Genomic DNA, 7,605 nt, shown 5'->3' on the forward strand with positions numbered 1-7,605 from the left:
GAGCCAACGCTCCCCAACAGATCAGAGGTCTTGTACGAGTCTTCAGTAAAATGTGCAGCACAGAGGAGAGACCACTTCATAGGCGCCCAGTGTGCCCATGAACTTCTCGCAAAATGCGTCCAAATCTTTGTAGCTTGAACATTCTTGGGCCATGAATGCAACATAAATCCACCTTCTGTCATGTTGCTGCACCCGCCAGCAACACATCTACGTGGCATGGCGATAAATTAGCTCAAAATGGAGGATCAGAGTTGCAGCCAGCATACATGTCAACCTATACAGAATGTCCGTATTTTATACAGATTTGATTCAATAAACGTAGTATACGGGCGTACAAATAAAGTTATACGGATTCTTTAAAAAAAAACTTCAATATTTATTTAGAGCTATAATCAATTTCCACGATGATAAAAGAGCGCATAACATTTACAAACGTACTGTACACCACAGAAAGCATAGACAGCCAGTAAAGAGTCTTATGAAATCGCGCATTATCTCGTGGTAGCGAGACTTCGTTCCACTTTTGATCATGCGCACACCACATTGCGAGAATCCCGCCAACCGTGAAGTAACATTTTGTTTGAAAAGCGTATTTCCACCTGAGCGACTTTCAACAGTGACTGAAAGAACCTGAATGCAGACACACTGACCTGGCCTACTGCAGTGTAAGATCAACACAGCTAGACACTTGCTGTGACATGCAGCCTAGTGAGGTATTGGTGCAGACTGCTAAAAAAGCTGTCATGGAGTACAATTCAGAACGTTAGAGTGACACTTTGTGCTTTTGTCAAACATTGGAGCTTTGTATTCATTCTGAAGGTTTATTGTTATTAATATTGAATAAAAAGTAACTGGGATACATCCTTGTTAATTATCATTCAAATTTTAGGTAAATTATTTTAATTTGCATCTTATAAGGATTTTAAGGGAAATAAGGATTTTGGAGGTTGGTTACACAGGTCTGATTGACCAAACTCTGACAATGTATGAGTCAGCTCTGTGTTTTAGTATAGCAGAAATGATGATGAGACCAATAGACTTCCTGCTGTGACGTCACAGATGTCAAGGTCATTCACTCAGACCGCTACCTATATAAAATCATTAAAAAAAAAAAAAAACCACAAAAATTACTATATCAGATTTATTGTTAATGCTTAAACCTATTCCTGTGCCATTCTTGAGGTCTCAAGGCATTTATAAACAAAAAGTGAGGCCATGGTTCTGCGCATCTCCTTTAAAGTGCATATTCTGGACCAATTTTGTTTTTTTATATGAAAGTATGTCCCTTTACACACTCCTCCAGAAGGGTAATTTTGCACAAGGCCATCTGTCTACAGCAGAAAAAAATAAAACGCATCTGGAAAAATCCCAAGAGAGTCTGGAGCCAGAATCGTGACGTTACCTGCGGAAGCGCGAGCTTGCACGGTTTCATTGCACAGCCTGTGTAGACCAAACCGCTCCCATTTCTCACTCATTTGGAAAACGATGAGTACTAATCCCATCAAGATTGGTGTTGCTACACCCTCCTACGATACATCTGTTAACCATTTTAATAATTACGTGATAACGTTGAAGAAATTTGCAGAAAACCACCAGGTTGTTTTCTCATAAACAAACCAGCGCTGATGTAGGATTCAGAGGGAGGCGTCCCGCACGCGGCGTCACGAAAATCAATGTTTCCTGAGAAATCCAAAGTTCTTTCAGAGGCGGACCAATTCGCCTCAAACGGCTTGATTTCAACTGAATTTTTCTGGTATTGCGCAGCGTAAAAAAAAAATTGCACAAAATGCAAAATGTGAGATATTTGACCAAAAGTTTAATATAAAATAGGAGAATTACATTGATCTTGCTCCTGAATTTACCCATGATATGCACTTTAAGTCCTTTTGAGGATTTGTGCCTGTACTTAGCCCCCCATCCCCCACCTTTGAAACCTACCAGCTCTCTGTGGGTGGTAAAAGAGAGCAACTGGACTTGCTTGAAAAACCAGCTCTCCTGCTGAAACTGCAGCCCCTCAGCACAGGATCAGCGGCTTTGATCCAACTCGCGTTAAAAAGAGTTCTATTGTAAAAATTGCTCTAATTGTTGTTCTAAAATAAATGTGAAGACTTAATATGTCTTATATTTAATATAAAATAAACCTTTTTAAGTCTCCTTTAACTGTTTTTTCAAGTCCAAATGCTGTGTAATAGGAGCTGTGGGGAGGGGTCCTGTAGGTGGCCATCTTCATCCAGCAACAACTCCCCCTCAAACCAGCAAACTCAGGGGAAACACTGCATATTGTTGCGTTTGTTTGGTTTTTTTTTTCAGTTTAATTAAAATTAAAAATAAAAAATTTAACAACAAGCAGCCACAGTACTGTTAACATAAATGAACACTTGTCTGCAGCAGACTTATTTTAAATAAAAAAAAACCAACAACTTGAATAAATGTTCTCAGGTAATTAAAAAAAAATTACTTTGTAAAACGAGTTAAGTTTACGTTACTACAGGGTTTATGGGAATTATTTAGAGCCCAATGGACTCTGTGTGGAGAGCGAGGAGGCTCTGGCCGTCTGTCTGTCTGTCGCTCTTATAAATATCACTGAAACATAAAGCAGTTTTCTGTAGTTTCTGCTTTCGTCAGCTGTTTGTTTTCAGAGTTGTCCCGCAACGTCACTTCCGGTTATTCACCGGACAGACAAATACAAATTTGTTGCACGTGACTTTTTTTTGTTGTTGTTACGCCGCCAGATTACTGCAGCTGACCAGTTCCAATTTAACTTACCTCAAGATTTTAAGACGATCCTAAACTCTTCCTTTTATTCGACCAAACTCCTGCTGTACACTTCTGTGAAAAGATGATGTATAAGCAGTTAGCCGCGTTAGCAAACAGCTCTCCGAGCCCAGCAGCTGCAGAGCACAGCAGCGCTCGCGCGGATATCAGAGGCACTTCGGATCTGCGCGGGAAATCACATCCGGGTACTTTAGACGCCACGCCCCTTTCTGAGAGGAAACAGTGGAACAGCGATAAATATACTGATGCTTTATATAATAAACACCAGAGAAACGTTCACAAATATACCGCAAACGTATCTTGCGTAAAGATTTAATGCGAAATAAGAGATATTGTAGTTGTGTTAAGAAATGGAACCTACCAGAAAAAGAAAAAGTTCCTCTATTTGGGAATATTTTGAAATCATGTCGTCCAGTACAGTGCGAAAGTGTTACTTGTAAAGAACAAATTCCCACACCAGGGTGTGTACATGGAAATATTTCCTCACACTCCAGTATACACAATATTGATTGATTGCTTTATTCCGAACAGTAAAGAAGATATACAAAATAAAAAAAAAATGCAATAATCAAAACGTCATAAACAAACAGAATAGCGTAGCCACAAGGCAGTAATACTGTTCGGAAAGGATTAGGAAGAAGTAAATAACTTATCAAATCTCTATACCACCGCTCATCAAATGTCACTTTCCGCCATAATAAACGATATATACAAAAGAAAACATGGTATAATATCGACCAAATCAAATCATATATACAGATACTTATGTTATGCATACCATACACATCCATACGTACACAGACACCCATAATATCATAATTATGCATATATATATATATATATACACACACATACATACATTTTATATAATATATATATCCCTATGTACCCATACCCACACTTACATTATCAATAGAATGTTATTGTAATTCCTCCTCCCCATACCTCATAAAGATCTGTTCCTTACACCTTTTTTTGAACTGGTTTATAGTTGTACATTTCATCAGAACCAGAAACACTTTTATTGCCAGGTATGTGGACACACACGAGGAATTTGACTCCGGTTTCACTTAGCTCTCATAGCACAAAAACAGATAAAAAGCGTATTTAAAAAAAGGTGCAATAGGTGCATTGTGCAATCCAGGTAAGTCAAGTATGAAATAGATAAATATAAAGTATACAGTGTGCACAGAATGACGGTATGAGTGTGCAGATATTTTACAAGTGATATTACTGATATATGAATCTGGATTTTAGCTGTTCATCACAGAAAGGATTTTCCCTTTTGGTGCAATATGGTGCATAGTGCAAAGATGAAATAGTAAATATAAATAAGTATAAATATAATATAAGTAACAGTGAGTACAGGATGACAGTATGAGTATGCAGATATTTTGCAAGTGATATTACTGATATATGAATCCGGATTTTAGCTGTTCATCACAGAGACAGCCTGGGGGAAGAAACTATTCTTGTGTCTGGTTGTGAGACAACCAGGTTGTGTCTTCATGAGCTCCACATTCAAACTGTTCCATAGCTTTACTCCACAAATAGAAATACTGAACATTTTTAACGTTGTCCTAGCACTGCGAATTTTAAATTTCAATTTTCCCCTAAAATTATAGCCCCCCTCTCTATCCGAGAACACTGTTTGGATATTCCTTGGTACTTTATAATTCCTTACTTTGTACATTATTAAGGCAGTTTTATATTCTATAATATCCCTGAATTTTAAACATTTTGAATTTAAGAATAGTGAATTAGTATGATCTCGGTAACCAGCACTATGAATTATTCTTATAGCTTTTTTTAAGTATAGTTATTGCATGAAGTGAACGTATTTCCCCACACCACTGAGCAGTAATTGAACACGGTATTCATATTTTCGGTTAAAATTAAACTCATACAACCTTATTTCAGCACTTTAATCAATAACTACATTCATTAGTTTATGACAAGGCATCATGTTTGTCTTTTATCCAGATATTAGAACATTCTGTTATTACTTCGACGATCCACTAGATGTCGCTGTTACACGACCCGCCGATACAGGAAGGGGAACACAGTGCTCATGTGCTTCACTAGGCTCCATCTGCCCATCACTAGATACAGCAGAACTGATAACTTACTTCTTTAATGTGTCCCAGATTATCTGTAGAGGAAAAATCCAATCAAATGCCAAAAGAGCGCCTTTTTATTCTTCTTCCCGTTTTCTGGCGGGTGGTAATCAGTGTTTAAGGTGCATTACCGCCCCCTACTGTGTTGGAGTGTTGCCCAAAGTTATTTATCCAAAGAGCTCTTTCCTCCATTTTTACCTAGTATAATCAAGAGAAAACCTGATTGAAGTGGGCCTCTCTTTTAATTTGCGGTGGGGGGTTGTTTAAATGTGGGAACAGCATTGTTCAGTCTGTCTTACAATACAGAGTTCCAAAGGTGGACAAAGTACCCATTACTTAAGTCAAAGTACAGATCCCACTGGTTAAATGTTACTCCGATACAAGTGAAGGTTGTCCAGTCAAAATTTTACTTAAGTTAAAGTACTGAAGTACTTGCTTTTAAAAATACTTAAGTATTAAAAGTACCTTTTCTGTCAATGCATTGTTATATTATTGCCACAACGCTTACAAAACCTAACGCTGTTACCAGAGACAGAAATGTGAATTCACAAAATGAACGCATGCCATGCCATCATGGTGGTTTAACGTTAAGCTAGCTAGTCAGTGAAGCTCCACCTGACATGCTAGCAAACTCTTTTCAAACTCAAAATCATACTGGGTAGCTAACGCTACTAGAAAAGCAAGATTTCTACATTCTGTCGAGTTTTTGTAGGCCGTGATATGGTTTGTTTTCGGCAAACAAAGCAAACATTTCAAACGAAATGAATCTTTAATTCTTTCAAAAAACTGAAACATGGGTTCTAGGTATGGCCATGGGTGCGTGCATTCCCCAGAAGAACCGCCTCCTTCCATTCTGCCATCAGCTGATCGTGTTCAAATAATGCTGCTGAGAAATCACTGAACTTGATTTTATACAGTCTATGGACGAGACGTGACCCTCGTGATTACTGATAGACTGTCTCAGTGTGACCTCTGAAAAAAACAATCACGTTTTAGAAAAGAAAAAAACATCCACTTTCAAAGCTGCTTCATAGTAATGAGGACCTTGACAGAAATGTAGTGGAGTGAAAAGTATGATATTTGCCTTTCAAATGTAGTGAAGTTAAAGTAATAAATTTCCAAAAAAAAATACTCAGGTAAAGTACAGATACTCAAAAAGTGTACTTAAGTACAGTACTCAGGTAAATGTACTTCGTTACTGTCCACCTCTCTAGAGTTCTCAGCTTTCTGATTAAAGCAGGTTTTTTCATATTTCTGTCCTGAAGGCTTAATTTAACTCACTGCAGTAGATGGACAGATATGGAGTGAGAATCGTGCCCTTTTTTAATTTAAAGGCAAAAATCTGAACTTGAATATTATTATTATTTTGAATTTGTATTATACCATCTGAAATTGAGTTCTGAACTGAAACAAATTGTGGTTTGCAAAAGAACAATCAAAAATCTGAAATTTTAATAAAATGACAAACTACAAGTGCATATGTGGTGAACAGCAGCAGAGATCTCTCATCTCATCTCATTATCTCTAGCCGCTTTATCCTTCTACAGGGTCGCAGGCAAGCTGGAGCCTATCCCAGCTGACTACGGGTGAAAGGCGGGGTACACCCTGGACAAATCGCCAGGTCATCACAGGGCTGACACATAGACACAGACAACCATTCACACTCACATTCACACCTACGGTCAATTTAGAGTCACCAGTTAACCTAACCTGCATGTCTTTGGACTGTGGGGGAAACCGGAGCACCCGGAGGAAACCCACGCGGACACGGGGAGAACATGCAAACTCCACACAGAAAGGCCCTCGCCGGCCCCGGGGCTCGAACCCAGGACCTTCTAGCAGCAGAGATACTTGTTGAATTGTATAGTGTAGTCGCCCTGATAAACAACGATTTGTCTGTTTTTTTTTTTGTTGTTGTTGTTTGTTTTTTTTAATCTTCATATTTTGTGAGTAAATTCTTTCACACCTTTATATGTTCAGCGGCATGGACAAGAAAAGCTAAGACTCTTTAGAGAAAGATGATTTGTTGCTCTGCTCCAAAGTCAGACATCAGGTTATTAAGGCCAATATAGGATACAAAAAAGGAACATATATGATGAGATACAACGCACTTTATAAACCTGCTGACCTCATGTTTTTCAACAGACATATAACTAATCTGAATTGATAATCACCACAATTGGCTAGTTGAAATCTGTCAGCAGTTCCTGATACTATTGTCAATGGTCCCAAGCCTAATGAGAAAAGGCAACAAAAAATTTTCCAGAAGAGCCACCCCACCCTGGCCAGCTTGACAACCTCGGATGACCCTTAACCCTGTCTGTTCCAGGGGCACAGTATTATGACTGACCCTGCTCTCTGACCCCGACTACCTAACAACCTGGGATGTGCAAAGAGAAGAATTTCATTGTAATGTAATGCACAGTACCAGTCAAAAGTTTAGATACACCTACTCATTCATAGGTGTTTCTGCATTTTGACTATTTTCTATATCGTAGAACAATACTGAAGACATCAAAACTATGAAATAACATATGGAACATATATGGAATTATCTGGCAAACAAAAAAGTGTTAAAAATAATACTTGACTGAAATAGTATTCAATGTGGAAAGGTTCAAGTGGGGTGAATACTTATGCACTGCTCTGTATTGTAATGAAGCAGTATTAAAACAATGCACTTATTTTGCTTGCAATATATTGTTGTAATTAA

At 38.2% G+C, this 7,605-nt stretch overlaps 1 protein-coding gene across 1 annotated transcript in view; it reads right to left on the reverse strand.

The window, feature by feature from the left end:
- Positions 1-2,939, reverse strand: part of LOC132896792 (gastrula zinc finger protein XlCGF26.1-like) — a 15,158-nt gene extending 12,219 nt beyond the window's left edge. Inside the window, exon 1 of the mRNA XM_060937863.1 lies at positions 2,767-2,939. The gene's annotated coding sequence lies outside the window, so the exon portion shown is untranslated. The remainder of the gene's footprint in view (positions 1-2,766) is intronic.
- Between the last annotated feature and the right edge of the window lie 4,666 nt (positions 2,940-7,605).

This window comes from Neoarius graeffei, chromosome 13 (genome assembly GCF_027579695.1).
Source record: "Neoarius graeffei isolate fNeoGra1 chromosome 13, fNeoGra1.pri, whole genome shotgun sequence".
Lineage (NCBI taxonomy): Eukaryota > Metazoa > Chordata > Actinopteri > Siluriformes > Ariidae > Neoarius > Neoarius graeffei.